This window comes from Nannospalax galili, unplaced genomic scaffold (genome assembly GCF_000622305.1).
Source record: "Nannospalax galili isolate Female #2095 unplaced genomic scaffold, S.galili_v1.0 scaffold813, whole genome shotgun sequence".
NCBI lineage: Eukaryota > Metazoa > Chordata > Mammalia > Rodentia > Spalacidae > Nannospalax > Nannospalax galili.
This window is the reverse complement of record NW_008333507.1, coordinates 451,676-471,394: the sequence shown is the minus strand read 5'-3', so window position 1 is coordinate 471,394 and position 19,719 is coordinate 451,676. Positions and strand designations below refer to the sequence as shown.

Genomic DNA, 19,719 nt, shown 5'->3' with positions numbered 1-19,719 from the left:
ATTGTCAAATAACTATGATTTGCAGTTATGTTCTTTTCAAACTTTTGGAGCCACTGCTATGTTTTTATGTTTGGCACATAACACATAATGGACTGGACTAGTGAATGTTACCAGCCCATCTAAAACCTATTGACAAGAAGCTCTTTGGTACTTTTTTAAGGCATCCTTGAATTGCACTCAAATAACTTATGAGAGGCCAGGGCATGCCTTTAATACCAGCACTCAGGAGGCAGAGGAAGGCAGATCTTTGTGAGTTCGAGGCCAGCCTGGTCTACATAGCAAGTTCCAGGCTAGCTGGGACTACAGGGAGACCCTGTCTCAAAAAGACCCCCCCAACCAATCAAACTAAACAAATGAAGAAATAAACATTTAACAATAAGTAAACAGCAAAATAAAAATAAAATTCTATCATTAGTCCTGAGATAGTATTATCTATACTATAAAATCTCCATACATCCTTACAATACAGCACTTTTAGAGGAATCTGTAAAGTTTAGGTTCATTTTTCCTGAGACAGATACAGAGTTACAGTCTAATGCTTCAGTGTTTGTTAGCCATGCCATTTTGTAAAGCTCCTCCATCTTGGTTAAACAAAAATTCCAGAAACTAAAGTTGTTTGGTTCCCAATTACTAACTGAAGTAACTTGTTTTTCTAGATTCTTGCCCTCCCTGCCGTATCTATCCACAGTAATGGCTAGCCAGGAAAGATGTTTATCAGCTTTCTTTAACTGACCACTCACTAGCTACCCCTAACAGTAACCAACCAGGGGCCACAAAAGGAAAAATTTCAGTCCTTTTTCATATTTCCCCTTCTGTCCTGTGATTATACCAGCCTGTGAGCAGACCATGAACTCTCTGGTTACTAGAAATCTCCCCTCTGTAGGCCTTTTCTTAAATAAAGCCTGTGCTGTCAAGTTGCTGGTCCCTTTGTCTTTCCTTCTCCCTGACTGTATAATGTTTTCAAAATATAACGTCAGATCTACAGTCTTATGTCCAGCAGGTCCTCCAATGGGTGTTAGTTGCATTTACAAAAGAGGAAAATGCATTTGACCAGTTCTGGAACTCTGTAATAGTCTGCATCTGTTACAAAATGAAGCTTCTTTGATGAGCAGTGAAAGGTCTGTAAATATGAGGACTCATATTTAAATAAAGTAAGAAATTACATTGGTCTAGTGATGTGGTCAAAGTAAGGTTTTTCTCTAGGATCTATGACCTCTCCAGCCATGTGTACTTAGCTATGTTTACAGTAACACATATGAATTCCCTCCCATTGATCGGGCTTTAATTCCAATTAGACAACCCCAAGACAAAAGTGCCACTATTGTATCAATAGCCAATACTTTTCTGGGCCAGTCATTGTTTATTAGGTTTTACAGCTGGTTAGGACCATTGATTGGTTTTCTCTTTGGCAACTTGTGTAATAATCCTCTGATTCTGTGAGAGTGAGTCTGACCCACACTGAAGGACATTTGAGGACACAAATCAGTCTCTGTAGGATATATATAAATATATATGACAATACATTAAATTGGGCAGGGAGTGTGGTGAACGTGGGGATAGAGGAAGGGATTCTAAATATCATAAAACTATATTGTATGAAAATTGCAAAAATTCAATAAAAAAATTAAAAAGAAGAGGCAAATGGGTATTTTGGAAGGTTAACCTTAGAATTGTGTCCTTGCACTCCCCTGGGCAGGGTGCACACCAGCATTCTGTGTCCATGAAGTTTGCAAGTGTGTATTGAAGCATTCACACATGCTTGATTGGGGCCCTTCAAAATGTAAGATATAAGAAGGAAAGAAATAAAAATGAATGTGTGTATTTTCTGATTCCTTTCTTTAACTTGTACTTTAAACTATCTGACTAAGTGCTATTTCAAGCCAGTCAAACAAAAAGACTTAAGCTTGTCTCCAACATAGCATCACACTTTTTAAATTACTGGAATGCACATAAAGTATAAAATTGAAAGGAGGAAATAGAAACCGGGGTGGAAGACCAAAGAAAGGGAGGTTGCCATGAGAGGAGGGGGGCAGTCTTCAAGGTTTCCCTGCAGCGTCGATTTCTCGTTTTGGACAGCCTTCTTCCCTCCCTCCCTTCCCTCTTTCGAAACCCTAATCCCTCTTCTCTCGTTTCTCTTTCCTCCCTGTCTGTCTCCATCTTCCTCCGCTTTTCTGTTTTAGGGTCTTTTGCTGTGTTGTTTGTTCGGATGATTGAAATGTATCGATATAAAAAGGAAAAGAGAGTCAGCTTGCTCGTTTCCCTTGGGTTTGGTTTTCGTATGAACTGCAAGAAGTCGGGCGCAAGTATAAAAACTTTCTTTAATGGGACAGGTTTACCTATTTGTTGTGGTCCAAAATTGGAGGTGCCGGGGATTGAACCCGGGGCCTCGTGCATGCTAAGCACGCGCTCTACCACTGAGCTACACCCCCCTGCCGGCTTAATTCTTCAAAATTGTTCCTATGACTGGATGGTAAGACTCTAGCCAGCAGGTGGCGTGTTTGAGATCATGTGTTGAAAGCAAACTGAGAGAAGGAAAAAGAAAGACTCTCCAGGTCCTGGCCCCGGGATCTGCTGCTGTCACCTGGGGCGGATAACAGATGTGCTGCCAGGCCACTCCAGAGACAAGGCTGGATGCCGATCTCTGCTGTGAAAGGTGGCACACAGTGGTTGTGCAAGGCCGGTAGGTAAGAACAAAGCAAACCCTAAGCCTGTCAAGCGGGAGAGAGAACACAGCTCTGTTCCTGCCAGCAGCGCGGTCTCCTGCAGACTCTGGAGCAGGCCCATCCCACCCCACCCACTCCTATCCCAACCTCACCCCCAGGAGGAAGTCTCCACTGAAGAGAAGAGGCGTGAGGAACGCGATCGAAAAGGCAGATTTCCTCTGCAAAAGGGATGGACTATGCGTACAACCCCCCAACCCCGGCCCCCGCATGCCCTGTCAGGGTCCTGCGGCCCCTCCACTCCACGCTGTTAAGACGCGGGGGAGAAAGACCGGATAGGAAGAGAAGAGACCTGGGAACAGGAGGAAGAACAAGAGTAGACAGGATTCTTTGGAGGAACAGAAGCAGTAGGAGATATTTATATATGTATATATATATATATATATATTCCTATATATAATATATAATATAATATATAATAATATAATATAATAATATATATTATACAAGGGGATTTGTTGGATTGGTCTACAAGATTGGGCTAGATAGTTCAACAATGGCCATCTGCATGCTGGACAAGCTGAAAACTCGGAAGCTGTTCGAGGGTGGACGCTTCAGCAGTCCAAATTCAGTGTCGAACATCTGGCAGTTCTCTGAATAGTCTTGAGTTTATGTTGGAAGGCCAGAGAAGCTGGAGTCTGGTGGTACCAGAGGATGACAGTCAACAGGGATAGTTGCACTCCAGGAAGAAGCTAAGGAGCCAGGTCCACCTCTTTATTTCTAGGCAGTAGTTTAGGAAGATGCTGTCTACTTTGAGGGTGTGTCTTCCTCCCTTAATCCAAAGGCATGTTACCTAGTTGATTCTAAAACCAGTCAAGTTGAAGATTAAGACCCATCATCACAAAGAGGAAGGATTTGAATGTACAGATCTCATGTCCCAGGTCTTTGTTGCTCCTGGCTTCCTCTAAGAACTAGAAAAAGAAAGAAGGCCTGTGCTTTGACAAGTGGAATCAGATGGGGCTGGTTCTTCTAGTCCTGTTTCTCACAAAGTTTATCAGAATCACCATCGGCAGAAGGGTTGGCTGACACATAAATTGAGATCATCATCCCAGATTTTCTCCCTCAATGGATCTTGGTGGACCCCAAAATTTTGTAGTTCTAACAAGTTTCAAGTGTTAAGAGAAAATTCTGAAAGTCTTTACTTAAGTAATAAATCAGAAGATGAAAGAAAGAAAATAGGAGTTCGCTGTTTGCCAGAACTGCTCCCAGAAGAGCCATCATGCCATTGGAATGAGACTGTCAAACAGTAAGAACTTCTCTCCCAAGCCACCTTGCAGAAGCAGCTCTGAGATAATGATCAACCAGACATCAGTGACATCAGTGTGACATGTAACCTCAGCCTTTGTGAGGCAGAGGCAAATTTGAGGCCAGCCTGGGCTACATGGCAAGATCCTGTTTCAAACAAACAAAAAATGAACAAAAAACCCTCTCCCTCCAAAGAAACAAACTGCACACACAAATAAAAAACATAGCCGGGTGTGGTGGCGCACACCAGAGACAGAGGCAGGCAGAGGCAGGCAGATCTCTGTGAGTTCAAGGCCAGCCTGGTCTACATAGTGCGTTCCAGGACAGGTGGGGCTACAGGGAGACCCTGTCTCAAAAAGACCAATAAATAAATAAATAAATAAATAAATAAATAAATAAATAAATAAATAAAAATAATAATGAAATATCCACCCAGACCAAACAAACCAAAGTCCCTAAGCACCTGTCAGAAGCCTAAAGATGGGTTCCAGGCCAGCCTGGCCTACATATTGAGACCCTGTCTCAAAAAGAAAAAAAAATTCCAATAATAATAATAGTAATAATAAAATTCCTATGGCACAGTCTCATAGAAATGTTGGATAAGCATTGAGATTTAACAGGGAAAAATAGAAACTGATGGATAATTCTTTTGCTTTTATGCGTCTTCAGGAGTGCTTAATGAAAAATGAGTAGAAAGCTGTGCTAGGAAATGGTGGCAATTGGCTGGTGAGTGTGGGCTGTGAAAGAATTCACCAAGAAAGAGGCCAAAAGTAGAGTTCATTAGATACTCTTCAGTGAACAAGAATTATGGAATACACAGAGGCATTCCGTAGGGGAGGTGGTTCTATGTGAGCTGTCAGCAGTGTTCCAATATTAAAATGCATAAATCTCAGCCAAATTTCACCCCTAAGTTCTCAGAGACCGCATCCCCTGTTCTCTTCTCACTGACTTCTAGAATTAATGTCCTTCCATCCACAGGCGTGGGTCTACGACTCTGGATGGGTCTCAGGCATAGTGGTGATTGCCTGCAAGTGCTGTGTTTATGAGGCTGAGCCAGGAGAATGGCTTTGACCTCAAGGCTAGCCTGGGCTACATAGTGAGTTCCAGCCAGTCTAGACCACAGAGTGATACCTTGTCTCAATAAACAAGCAAACAAAACACAAATTAATTTACTTAATTTGGGGGCCAGTAGTTCAGTTTCCTCTTGATTGCAATGATCAGCTTTCCAGTCTTGCTACTTTGTGGCCATGTAAAATTCTTTTATTTCCTGAATTTATTAAGTTTAGGGAAAAGAAAACTTCCTTGTCTCCTCTGTGGATTCATTAATTAAGTCCATTAAATAAATTTACAAACAAAAACAGTAAATCAATAGGTTAGTTAATGACTAATTAATAAGCAATGGCAGAATACCGTGCTGAACTCACAAGACTGAATAGATGGAGCTTTTACTGGGTATTATAAGTAATGTGGAGAGAACTGGAGGCATATGAAAGGGTGTGCATACAGAGACCTTACCAAGGAATTCCATACTCCGTGGATTTCATTATTCTCAAAGGTCCTGGAATCAATTCCCCGACAACTGGATCTAAAGAGGGTCAGAACTTCAAGACGTTTTAATCTGAAAGTAGCGTGCTCTTACTTTTTGCATTTCTTTGTTGCTGATGTTTTGCAGACAGGATCTCATGTAGCCCAGAAGGAACTAGAACTGTGTGTAGGATGACCTTGAACTCCTGAACCTCCTTCTTGCCTCCTCCTTCCACATGTGGGGTTACTGGCGTGGACCACCACTCTGAGCTTCCATTCCCTGCATTGTCGCAGGATCGACTTTCGAACTTGCTAACCATTTTTCCAGTCTTAGGCCAATCTCTCACTTTCAGCAGCGCTTTCTTTGAGGCTTGCTAGCCATGATTCCTTTCTGTTTCCCTACCTCCAACCGTCAGCATCCCTCCCTCCCTCCTCACCTGAGTTCTGACTGGAATATCTTGAGCTCTTAGGTCATCAGAGCGTTGAACTTCCTGGCCCTCTCACAGCTCCGAACTCTAAATTTTAGAGGTCTCTGCAAACGGTTACTTTTCAGTAAATTGTGATTCCAAGTAAGTAACTTTTTGCTCTGCTGGATTTTCATTTCTGCGCTGGAAAGCCCCGCCCCCATTTGGTCACATTGCGTATGGTTTTGACGTGTCAAAGGTGGCTGTCGGTTGGCCGCGTGGCCTAATGGATAAGGCGTCTGATTCCGGATCAGAAGATTGAGGGTTCGAGTCCCTTCGTGGTCGTTGCTTTTCTTCAAGCATTGCTCTCATCTCTGGGAAATTTGAATAAACTAGAAAGACACGTTACGGTATTTTCTTTCTTGTGCCTCTTGGGCCGTTTCCTGGTTGATGGCTCAAGCAGAGAGCTGCAGCTGGTGTTTAATTGTATATATGGGGTGCTTAACTGTATAACAAGTTACTTGGGTTAAGAAAAAGGCACAAACCAGTCCACACTCTCAAGGAACTCCTTCCTACAGACCACACAGATAAAATCAAGTAAACACTGTGGTATTGGTGGGGAAATAAAAGGATCAAACCATTTCTAGTCCTGGAGCTTAGGTGGAGCTTAGGTGGAGTCATAAGGAGTTTGCTGAGTCTCCTGATGCCCTAGATTTGATCCTCAGCACCAAAAAAATATTGAAGCCACCATGAGGTCAACACACCTGTTTTACAGAGGAATAAAATGAGATCTACAAGATATAATTTCTTGCCCAAATTCCCACAACTAATAATAGGCAAATCTGGAAACTGAGTGAAAATATATTAAGAGCTTGTTGTCAATATTCAAAACACTTTTGTTAGGCCGTGGGTATACTTCAATGGTACAAATGGCACATATGCCTAGAGCTAGCATATTTGTCTAGCATATGAACCACAAAAAAAACCCAAAACCAGACAATAAAATTGTATTAGCACACTGTACTCTTTTGTTTTATCTTCCTGATTTGTCTGTTTTTGAGAAAAGATCTTGCTATGTAACTTAGGCTGGTCTCAAATTTGAGGCCATCTTCCAATATTCCTCAGGCACTTGAGTGCTGGGGTCACAAATGTGCACCATCATGTTCAGCTGTTTGGGGGTGGGGTGGGAGAAGATCTGGTTTGGTGGCACATACTCAGGAGGCAGAGACAAAGGCAGGCAGATCTCTTCGAGATCAAAGCCAGCCTGCTCTACATAGCAAGTTCATAGCAAGTTCTACAGCTGAGGCTATAGGGAGACCCTGTCTCCAAAACAAAACAAAAATCAAGGTGTTCTCACTGCCATCCATTAAAATTACCTTCTCTGGAGCCCATCCTATAGAGCACATGGAAAAGACTCACTGAGCAGTAGCTGAGTGAATGTATAGCTACTTCCCCCTTCTCCTGGGTTAATGCCTCATTAGTGGGTCCTTTCTGCTCCTCTGTACGGGTTGAAAACCATAAGTAATTACACAGCTGAACAGAAGGAATCCTATGGCTAAAACTCATACCAGAGATCACAGGGCATGAGCGCCCATGACAGAAAGCATCAGGATCCTAAGTGTTGCTAGAAAGATCAGTGATAGGTATAAATGTTGGAGAGAGCAGTGGATGGAGGAGGCACCGAGGCACAGATAGAAGTCTCAGAGGGATACAGCTTTATTTCGCACGGGACTAGTTTCCCTCGGGGAAGGGAAAGATGTCAGCCCACGGGTTCTGAGCTGGGACTTATATATGGGGGCTTTCCTTTCCCTCGGGGAAGGGAAAGATGACAGCCCACGGGTTGTGAGCTGGGAATTTATATATGTGGGCTTTAGGGTGTGGAAGGGGGGAATGTTTGGGGGAGAAATCAGGGAGGGGGAAGCAGGTAGGATTAGAGTCTGGAAGTGTTTACTTTTTCTCTCTTAAGATAAGAGAAAAGCTTGTTGTGATAAACAGCTTCTAAAATCTCTGGTTAACAGGCAGAATCTGCTTATCTTATCTTTGGAGATCAGAGGAAAGGCAGGCTGCTTCTCAGCAGTTTGTTTCTCTTGACTTCAAAGGCCAAGGTGCTTATCAGCTCAGTTCCCTTTTTCAGGCTCCAAAAGTCTGTAGGTCCCTGTTGGGGAGGGGGGAAGCTGCTGCTGTTTGGAACCCTAACAATCAGGACTGGGAAGATGGTATTTTAGTTAGGCTGCAACTTGGTTCCATGGGCTCAAGCCTCAAAACCTGGACCCTGAAGGAAAGTAGCACATCTTTTATACTTTAGGCATTGGGTTACAGTGAGAAGTTATTGATTAGCTGACAGTAAAGCCTTAAAACCAGGCCAATTATTATAAATTTAGAAAAGAAAAACAGGCTAAAAAATTCCCTGTCTGAAAATCATTGCAGAAGTCTCCTCTGAGACAGAGAATTGAGGAAGTTTCATCAGGACACAAGGCAAGTAGTTCTAGCTAGTTGTATCAGAATTCTAACCATATAATTGTCAGCTAAACCTTGTTGACAGAGAGAGAAAAGAAGGACTAAAAACGCTATTTTCCTTGGATAGTCCATCAGGCTGTATATCATAAGTACAACCCAAGGTCACATTTTACCAAAACTCATACATGGAGAAATAGATGCTCTTATAACTACTAAGCAAATCAAGTCTGTAATTAATAGTCTTCAAAAAGTAAACACATGGCCCATGTGGTTTCACTGATGAATTATACTAAGCATTTAACCAAGAAATGACACCAGTTCTCTACCATCTCACTCACAGGATAAAAGCAGAAGAAACTAACTCACTCTATGAGATCAGAATTGCCTTAATACAGAAACGAGATGAAGGTATAACAAAGCAAAGCTATTTATCGCATAGATTCAAAAATCTTTGATGAAACATCAGCAAACCTAGTCCCTCAGTGGAGGTCAGAAGAGGGCATCAAATCCATGTAGATGCTGGCAACTAAATCCAGGTCCTCTGTAAGAGCAGCCAGTGCTCTTAACCACTGAGCCATCTCTCCAGCTCCCTATTTATTTCTTATGTATATGTGTATGTGCCTATATGAGTTTATGTGCACCACGTAGTATAGCAGTTTCCTCAGAGATAAAACCTTCCATCTTGGAGGAAAGCTGTGTGAACAACAGGATGTTTTGAGAGGAGGCAAAGCATTCCATCCTGCAGGGAAACTCCTTAAGCTTAGGGAGTGAGCACCTCAATAACTTCAGAAAGTCCCACCAGGTTCGCTAGATCCCTCTCTTCCCAACACTGCTTCAAGACACATTTAGACAAGCTGAGCTTCCCAGAAGAGGCAATGGAGCTACCTGGAAAGGATACTTACTCACCAACCTATTGAGCTGCCTGCAGGCTGTGCAGTGTACTCAGGTTTCCTATTTTCATGAGCTCTCACCCACGCAGGGGTGCGCACTGGTGCTGCAGCTGTCTTTGAGGCCTTCCTGCTCCTGTAAATAACCCCTCATGCATGCTCCTCTAAGTAACCCCAATAAAGAGCATTGGTTCACCAAGTTGGATTTGGGTGGTACCCTTACTTTGGTCTATTTGCTGGTTCCCTGTCTGGGTGAGTAGACATTTGTTCATATCACCCCAGGAGTTGTGTCACAAAACAGTGTTACTTAAAATATCTAGTAAAGATCCAGTTGCCTTCATGCCCAACTGTCTGGATGTTAGTTCTAATGGCAAACTCATGATATCCCTGACTAACTGTGGCCACTAATAATGCTTCTCAGACCTGGTGGGATCCACACTGAATTTGATTGTCTTCAGTTTTCGAGGTTTTGTGCCTTTTCATGAATAAAAATACATGTACAGTCATTCATTAGGCAATGCCTCCTATGTGCCAGTAATGAATAATTCAGGCAAAACTCCCTGCCTTCATGGAGATTGCATTCTGGCTGGAGTTGACACCAAGATAGATTATGAGGGGAGGCTGTGGCTTCTGGAGGATAGGCTAGGAGCAAGAGGAAGTACCACCTATGCTCCAAGGCTTGGCAGGGTTTTCAGGAATGGTCCTCTCTTGACCTCCCTGCTGGCTGCAAGCTCAGCCTCCAGTATGCAAAGGTTATCCTTATAGGAATAGTGCAGAGTCACATGGAAGCAGCCTCCAGAAAGAAAAACATGCTAGTCCTTTCCATTTTCTTCTGTTTACACTCTCTTCCAAAAACACTTTTCATTAAGACTTTTAAAACTGCATGATAATCCCTGAAGATATGACCAAATTTCACACTACGTGACCACACCCCAAATTCCAGGTTCAGGGGTCTGAAGTAGGTGTGTGTTCACATCCTTTCTGCTTTTTTGATGTTGAAAAATCCTCCATTAAACATTGTGATAAGGGGCTGGAGAGACGACTCGGCGGTTAAGGACACTGACTGCTCTTGCAGGGTTCAATTCCCAGCACCCCCAAGGCGGCTATGAACCTTCCTTAACTCCAGTTCCAAGGGAATCGGAAACCCTCTTCTGACCTCTGCGGCATTCGATGACACAGGTGCAACTCACATGCAGGCAATACACTCATACACATGAAATAAAAAAATAATAAATAAAATATTTTTTAAAAAACATTGTGATAAAAGTCAGGTATGGCAAGGCACAGTGGTGCATGCTTTTAATCCAGCACTTAGGAGGCAGAGGCAGGTCTGTGAAATCGAGGCCAGCCTAGTTTACATAGCAAGTTCCAGGCCATGGCACAGTCTCCTCTCCTCCCCCCTCCCCTCTCCCTCTCCCTTGAATAAAAAGGTTCTTGCTTTCCCTCCTTCCAAAGAATCAACTGCTGTGTCCTGTCACAATTGTACAGGAATTTTCATTTATATGTTCTCTCTACCAAAGATCCGATCTCTTCCTGTTCCTTCCTCAACTTCCTAAATCGTGGGATTAGAGGTGTGAGACACCACCTGCTACACATTTTCTTAACGTTAACAATAATGCAACAGGACGGGATAAAAAGACCCAAACAACTTTGAGGCTCTGGAAAAAAGAATAAAGACAAAAGCTCTCGCATAAGACTCTTCTCTGTAACAGTTTCCTCAGACACCCGGAACACCAGCAGCCGGAAGTGGAGTCTGATCCCAGCTCGCTTTGGAGAGTCCTTAGCGCAGGCGCAGAAAGAAGTCCCTCCCCAGGCGTTTGTCCTTGGCTGCTGTGTCAGCGGATTCCAGAACCACCTCACCTGACTGGCCGCCTACCCGTTTGGTGGCTAATCCGACTTTTCACCCCATCCCCAGGTGCCAGAGAATGAAACTAACTTGCATTGACCAGACAGGCCGGTCCTAGCAGAGACTGAGGCTTCAAACACCAAGGCTACTTTCAGGTCACTTCCGAACACTGGCCGTCTCGCTTTCTCGGTGGTTTTCCTAGTTTAAGTTTCCTGTACCAGAAAAGCCTACATTTTGTTAGTAACTGCAGAAACGAACTCCTGGTATATTTGGGTTTTGTGTTTTGAGGCATGGTCTCACTATAGCCTCATCTGGCTGGAACTCGCTATGTACACCAGGCTGACCTCTATCTCAGAGAGATCTGCACAGGGCAGGGAGGGAAGCTTTTGGAAAATAGTAAAGAGCACAGGGCAAGGTAACACGCCTTTAATCCAGAACTCTGGAACCGAGGCAGGCAGATCTTTGTGAAATCAAGCCCTGCCTGGTCTACATACTTCCAGGCCAGACGGAGCTACAGGAAGACCCTGTCTTAAACAAAACAAAACACTACACAAACCAAACAACAAAACAAAACATCGTCCAAGAGAAAAAGACAGAATCGGAAAACAAATAGTTATGCATGCCTACTTTTCTGAGGAAACGTGTATTAGTTAGATTTAGGAGGGCAGAAAAAGGAAGGAGTTTAAAGTTTAGAAATAGAGCCAGACCTGCAACAGGCAAGGAATGGGTTCCCTAGATACAAGGAGCCGAGCAAAGGCTGATAAAAACTGTTCCTTGAGCAATGATTATCTGCGATCTGAAGGGGGAGCAGTCTGCTTTTATATAGGGACTCTGCTGCACAGAGCTGCAAGAGTTAACTCGGTGCCAGGGTCTGGTGTCCTTGAGGGTGTCTTCCGCAGATTGTTTGCTCAGGCAGGCCTGTGAGTTATTTATAATACTAAAGGAGAGCGGTGGGTTCCATAAACAGTATCTCTCTCAGTTCAGGGAGTGACCAGTTGATAAGGCTTGAGCAAGGCCAGGTTGCCAATTTAGGGCCAATTAGACATTTTAAGGGATTTAGGGCTGTCCCTAATGAGGCTTATGGCTCTTCAGCAATTCACAGATTCTGTCACTGTGGGTAGACCCTCATAGTGGCTGGGCTTCTAGGGACTGCACTTAGGGGAGGGAATTCTGGGAAGGAAAAGCACATTATCTTTTTTTATTATTATTAAAAATCTATTTTTATTTTATGTGTATGAATGTTTTGCTGTACTATGCAATGGCACAGAGGCCAGAAAAGGGCATCAGATCCCCTGGAACTGGAGTTAGCTGCCATGTGGGTGCTGGGAACTAAACCTGGTGCTCTGTAAGATCAGTTAGTGCTTCTAATTGCTGACTCATCTCTTCAGCCCCAGAAAAGCACATTATCTTAAGGTTAATTCCCCTTCCTGGAGGGTGGTCCCCTAGCCAGGTCCCTGACCTTCCTCATTGGATTAACCCTTAAAAGAGGAAACAAGGATATGTTTCTACTTAGAGATAGATTCCATTCTTTACACCTTTCCAATACCAATCATGAGGATAAATAACTGAAAATAACTTATTCATGCTATAAATTTACATTAGTAGACTGGTAACTCATAGGCACATGGGTGTATTAAATCAGAGCACACAGCTGTAATCCCAGCACTTGGGAGGTGGAGGTAAGAAGATCAGAAGTTAAAAACCATCCTGGGCTACATGAGACCTTGACTCATAAACTCCAACAATCAGACAAACAAAAATGTTAGAAAAACACAAAATAAAGCTCTCACCTCTAAAGAGGTGTTAAGTTGGAGCTAAAGAGATGGCTCAGCAGAAAGAGCACTGGTTGCTCTTGGAGAGCTCCTACCTAGACCCAGGTTCAGTTCCCAGCACCCACATGGCGGCTCACAGCCATCAACAAATCCAGCTCCAGGGGATCCATCACCCTCCTCTGGTCTCTGTGGGCATTGCACATACATGGTACACTTACATATATGCATGCACAACACTCACACATGTAAAATAAAAAATAACATTTTTTCTTTAAAGGAGGGGAGTAAGAGTTCATTCTGAACCAAATATGAATGACCATGGCCTGGAATCTGTCAGTTTGGAGAATCTTTAACTTTTTTTTTTTCTTGGAACTTCACAGAACTTAATTGAACACAGAACTTAAGAAAAAATTTTTTGAGGCTAGGTGTTGTGGTACACCTTTAATCCCAGCACTCGGAAGACAGAGGCAGATAGATCTCTGTGAATTCAAGGTCAGCCTAGTCTACATAGAGTTCCAGTCCAGCTGGGGCTACAGGGAGACCCTGTCTCAAAAAGACAAAAAAAAAAAAAAAAAAAAAAAATTTATTTATTTATTTGTATTTTATGTGTATGAATGTTATGCCTGCATGTGTGCTGGTGCACACGAGTCATGCAATGCCTGTGGAGGCTAGAAGAGGATGTCAGATCCCCCGGAACTGGAGTTACAGATGGTTGTTAGCTACTAGTGAACACAGAATTTAACAGACCAACCAAGGATATAATCCCTTACCTCAACCCCACAAAAGGAAGGAGAACACTTAACACTGTGATAGGACTAGCCCCATCTAACCTATCTTCCAATCACCAGGTGTGTGCATCAAGGGACTGAAAGAAAACTCCCAACTATCCTTGGGGCTCCAGCTCAGCACAGTCCCCACTGCTTTACACAGCTACTCTAATTGTGTTCTGTCCTTTCATCCATTCATTGGTCTGTCCAGACCCCATCCTGTGCTTCACCTTGACAGTCCTATTCCTAGGTGGCTCAGCTTTATCAACCCAGGCTGAATTATTAGAACTTTGAAGAGTTAAAATGGTGCAGATCCAGAGCCAAATTTTCTGGGCTATTTTTAGTCCCATTAATAGCCATTCATCCTCCCCCCATGTCTGACCTAACATCCTTTGACTACCTGGTAAAACCTTTGGTTTATACATTGTTGCCAGAATTCCTTCTGTGGGAGAGAAATATAAACAATGTTTGCTCCCTCTTCCCTTTGTCCCAAGGACAAACCAAAGTACAATTCTACCAAAGAGCACTCTGGGAATCTAGTGATTTTATTGGGCTTACTTACATGGCAGTGAGTGAGAATTTACTTGCAGTGGTTGTGGGTGTTCCCACCCCTGTAAGGCCATACCAGAAAGTCTTCACCTAAACAAGGATGATAGCTTCCCCACAGCTGCATAAAATCATGAAAGACCGACCCTCCCTTAATCTTCTTCCCTGGCCCTTGAATTCTAGCCCTTCCCTCAGTCCACCTGCAATTAGGGATGAATTGCTCAATACTGATTGGAGGTATGGCTGAATACTCAGATGGAGGGTCTTGTGACTTGCTCTGCCTCTCCTTCTATGGGGGTGGGAGGGGCATGGACAGTCAAAGAGCCTAGTTGTGAGGATCTTTGACAAGTACACAGCTGAGCTCAGGAAGAGGACTGTCCTACTGTATAACATATCTTTAGTAGGCCATTAGCTAAGAATCCAAAAGCAAACAGCGCCACCAGATAGCACCTGAAACCTATAGTAGAGACTTCTCTGCCTTGATGTAACCTGACTTCTTGATATCCTTACAATATAATTTGGTAAATGCCTTGGTTTACAACTTGCTTTATTCTGCAACCAAAAATATTGCCTAACTGCTCAAATAATGGAACTGAATTACATGTTCCAGGGCCATAGTCACTCATAGTCAACCTAGTTTGACTCAAGAATAAGCTGTTTTTTCCCTTTGAAACAAGAGATGTGTTTTGCATTGACAAAGGGGAATTGGAATTACTTTGGTAAATTGCATCCAACAAAACCAACCTAGCTTGTGAATTGTTATTCAGTAAATTCTGACATGGAAAAACACAAATGTTTGTCTATGTTTCTGACAGTGTGCTCACAAGGACTTTTCTCTTAAGGAAGTCATCTTTTGTTTTCCCTGGGAGCTAAGTAATATTGAGAAATTGTAATGTTTGGAGAAGTTTCTGAAGAAAAGAGATTTAGCAAAAGGCATTACCTCCAACCCACCACACAAATACTTTAGAAAGTGAGAGATTGGGGGTGAGGCTAGAAATTCTACAAGTTTTGTGAATGCTTTTCATAAGATAATCAACTCTTAGTCTAGGAATATGAGTGCTCTAGGAAGAGTAGAAAAATCCAGATACACAAGGATGGATGCTAGAAAAGAAACTCTATACACTGAATTTTCAAAGGAGCTCTAACTCTTAGATAATCTGTTCAGTTTTCTTGATGGAGAAAATCATCTTGTTAAGGCAAAGTATGCAGAGCATCCAGGATTCCCAGGTCATCAGGGAAGGGAGAGGGAAAGGGAGAGAAGGAAGGGATGAAAGATGGAAGGAAGGAGGGAGGGAAGGAGGGACGGAGGGAGGAGGGAACAAGTTTATGTAGGGGAAATTAAATGAATTCACACAGGCTTTCTATTTTTATTGAATGCTCTGTAGTAACAACAACAAAAAAGGTTAAAGTAGGATATATCCATCATACTGACTTACATCATTTTCTTTCTCAGGAAAAAAAATATTTTTCTACTTAGGGCATTATATATACTGAGAAAATATATCAGAGAACAGTATGTATTGTATCACTGCATATCTATAAAAACAAAGCAATACAAAACAGAACAGAACAGAACACCCCCCCAAACCAAACAAAAACCAAAACAGTTGATTACACATGTCGATGTAAAGAAAGCACTATATAAAAACACAGCAAACTCTTGGCGGTGGTTATATTTGGGCAAAGACGGTGTGGTTTTTATTTTCACTGAGGAGATAATGAGCACGCAGTGAGCAGGGATCCGAGGGGTTTCAGTAGAGGTCGAAATGCTAGGGTTGGGACTATGGTGAGAACGGTGAGAACGGTGTCTGGAAGGGCCGCAGCGGTGCGGGACGCGGTGGTCTCCTGGATCCCGGGCTCCTCAGGATCCTTAACCTGGTCCGCACTTCCGCCCTGCAGGTCTCTTCGCGGTCCGAGGGTCACCTCTGTGGACACTCTGCTCGGTTGGACGAATCTCGCGTTCTGAAACACGTTGCCAAACTTCCGCTGCGATCGGGTTTGCAGGCTCTATGAGAAAATTTTGAAAGTCCATTTTTAAAATCGTATAATTCGATATTTCTTATTATATTGCTTCAATCCGTACATTTATGCCAAAACCAAATAAGGCGAAGTTTAAAAACGAAGATGTGTCAGAAGTGGGATTCGAACCCACGCCTCCATTCGGAGACCAGAATCCCCAACCAGGGAAGCGAAGCTTGAGTCTGGCGCCTTAGACCACTCGGCCATCCTGACACCTTGTGTTACATTGTGGATTTTCCTCTGATGTACAGATCGGTGGAGCGCCCTGGTCTGACGTAGTGTAGTCTGGGTTGTTGGTTATGCAAACAGAAGACAGCCACCTGCAGACGGGAAAAGGAAAGACGGCCGCAGAAAACAAAAGCTGGGTGGTAAACTGGATGCAAGCGCCCTGAGAGGAGGCTCCTTTGTTCTCCACGTGCTTCACCCGCCCGGATTTCGAGGAGGGAAACGAGTCGATTTTCCAGCCTCTAATCCCGGGATCTGAATCCTGACCGGCCTCTTCCTTAAAAGATCGCGAAGAGCGAGCAACCGAATAGACCCCAGCGTGTGGCCTGGTCTCCGGTCCTGCTGTTCGGTGGCTTCAGTCCTCAGAACTGTTCTCCAACAGGCCAAATGCCAGGGCAGAGTTAAACGTGCAGAGTTTGAACTGGTGTTGTTGCTAAGTTCAAAGAGGAGACATACAGAATTGCAAATTTTAATTAACTTTCTACGCATAGTTTTCTGTTTGCTTCTGTTAGCCCAAAGATTTTTTTTCTTTCTGTAATGCCAAGATTAGGTTTCTTTACGAAGAGAAATAATTTTAGCGTCAGTACACTCCATCTTAGATTTCCAGACTCTTGGTTTCGTAATCTATTTTTAATAATTAGAAAAAAAGTCCAGAGTACTGTGAACAATGCACCCCCGTTTGAGACACAGGATTTGTTGTAATGTCTTTCATAAGCTATTGTTCTTTTGTTAGGGTCCGTGACTCGATGGGTCCCCTCCAGATAACAAATACACGGGATTGGAGATGTAAAAATCAAGCAGAGTCTTTACTTTCCAGCCGGCTGGGGTCGACCGGTTTCCCAAGACATGCAAGTCTGGTCAGAACGATCGACCCCCATTCAGTTTCAGATACAGATTATATAGGCCCACATAGTCATTACACAAAAAGCATTCCTCAGCAGACACTTTGATCAAACATCTTCTAAAAGCTATAGTTTCGGTTAAACATCTTTTCCAGGAAGGCTAGATCTGGTGTAAGCCTGGTGCAACTTCCTTCTCTTTGTTCCTTATCGGTTATCTGGTATGTGCAAACAGGCCTACAGGACACATTGTAAATCAACTGAGTCTGGGGTCCAGGGTCCAGGGTCCAGGAAGGAGGTTTACAGCACTTCAATTCTTAGCATTTCAACTAGGTTAATCATCCATGTGTGGTAGATACAAATCAGGCAGAACAGGCAAGCTTAGCAAGTAAATCTAAATCAACATTTTAAACAGAGTTTTCTATCAAAATGCAGAGTTCTTACAGCATTCATCAAGGTATTTCATTTTTTTTCCCAACACTTTTGGAAAAAAGTTGTACAGGAAGTGATACCCAGCACGGTATCAATAACCCTTATAACGTGGGGCTTTTTTCCTAAATGCGAAGTACGCATAAATTGCAGAAACTGCAAATAAATCAAAGCTACAAATCGCTCATGTTCTCATCTCACAGCTACTATTAACATCTGCCACATTTACCTTAATCCTTTAATCCTTAATCTTTATATGCCATTCCACCACACAGAAAAATGGTCATTTGCTGGGCGTGGTGGCCTTCAGTCCCAGCACTGCGGAGGCAGAGGCAGGCATGCCTCTGTGAGTTGCAGGCCATGCCAGGCCGGTCTATATAGAGAGTTCCAGGCCAGCTGGGTCTACAGGGAGTCCCTGTCTTAAAAAGAACAACAACAACAAAAAGTCATTTGTGGAGCACACAATGTCAGTTTGCTTTCCAAATTAACACATCACCAACAAATTTTAGTAACTGAAGGTATCATGAATAGTGCTGTAAAGAAGATCCTTGTGCCTTGTGTGTTTTCAAACATTAATCACGTTTTAGAAGGAAAAACGCTTTATCAAAGTTTAGCCAGTTTTTAAAGAAACATTTTATTTTTCATGTATGCGTGTATAGCCTACATGTAGGGAAGTGCTCCCATGTCCGGCGATGCCCGCAGAGCACTGAAGAGGCTGCTTTGTGGGTGCTGGCATTCAAACCTGGATCTTCTGCAAGAACAATCAGTGTTTTTAAACGCTGAGCCATCGCTCCAGCCCCCAAAGTTTATCTGGCTTTAAAAGTTTAACTTATATTGGCTGCATGACCGAAAAAATAAAACAGTGAACAATTTAGAAGGCCCAAACCTGAACCACAAAAAATATAGGGATTCGACAAAATTTTAAAAAGAAAAACCACACCAAAAACCAAAACCATCAAATATTTTATTTTTAATTTTCACAAAAACTTTATTGAGAATTTCATACATGCATATAAGGTGTTTTGATCAAATCCATGCCCACGCCCTCCCCTCCAACATTCCCCCCTCTGATGGGGTAACCCTAAAATCTTTTTTTTTTTCTTTTTTGTCTTTTTGAAGCAGGTTCTCCCTGTAGAACCCAGCTGTCCTGGAACTCACTATGTAGACCAGGCTGGCCTTGAACTCAGAGAGATCTGCCTGCCTCTGCCTCCCAAGTGCTGGAACTACAGGTGTGCACCACCACACCCGCCTAAAATCTTTTAAGGATTGGATACAAGCTCCCAAATACTTTTGACACTTTTGGGCTTGGAACAGACTATGTTGCTAAGAGACCCAACGACGTTTTGACTTTTAGCCAAGAAATTGGCTACATTTCTTTGGGGTCTTTATACCCTAACTGCCTAGCCAATTCCTACCACCTAGCCAATTCCTACCTCCTATTTTTTAAAAAAAATTATTTATTATTTTTATTTTATGTGTATGGGTGTATTGCCTGCATGTAGGTAAGTGCACCCATGTGGTGCAATGCCTGCAGAGGTCAGAAGAGGTTCTCAGATCCCCTGGGACTGGAGTTACAGACAGTTGTTGGCTGCCGTGTGGATGTTGGGATTCAAACCCTGGTCTTCTGCAAGAACAACCAGTGTTCTCAACCGCTGAGCCTTCTCTCCAGCCCCCCCTACCTCCTATTCTTGTAACACCATCCTTTGAAGGGGTTACCCAAATTGCCAATAGGGAATAGGGACCCGACTTTCAGATTTAGTAGCATCTAAGTTTTTAAAATATTCCCTTATAATGCTTTGGATCTTTTCGGTGTCAGTTGTGATGTTTCCCCTTTCATCCCTGATTTTGTTGATTTGGATTTGCTCTTTCTTTCTTTCTTTTGGTTAACTGGGCTTAGGGTCTCTCTTGTTTAGCATTTCAAAGAACCAGATCTTAGATTCATTGATTCTTTTTATTGTTTTCATTATTTCTATTTCATTAATTTCTTCTCTGATTTTTATTTCTTCTCTTCTGCTGGGTTTGGGTTCATCTGGTCTTGC

At 42.9% G+C, this 19,719-nt stretch overlaps 3 non-coding genes across 3 annotated transcripts; 1 reads left to right on the top strand and 2 right to left on the bottom strand.

Moving 5' to 3' along the window:
* Positions 1-2,357: 2,357 nt before the first annotated feature.
* On the bottom strand, positions 2,358-2,429 carry Trnaa-agc. Its single transcript has one exon. It is a non-coding gene; the product is annotated as a tRNA-Ala (tRNA).
* A 3,736-nt stretch (positions 2,430-6,165) lies between these two features.
* Positions 6,166-6,238, top strand: Trnar-ccg. Its single transcript has one exon. It is a non-coding gene; the product is annotated as a tRNA-Arg (tRNA).
* A 10,057-nt stretch (positions 6,239-16,295) lies between these two features.
* Trnal-caa lies at positions 16,296-16,400 on the bottom strand. The gene is made up of 2 exons: positions 16,363-16,400; positions 16,296-16,341 (listed from the first exon to the last, which is right to left on the bottom strand). It is a non-coding gene; the product is annotated as a tRNA-Leu (tRNA).
* Between the last annotated feature and the right edge of the window lie 3,319 nt (positions 16,401-19,719).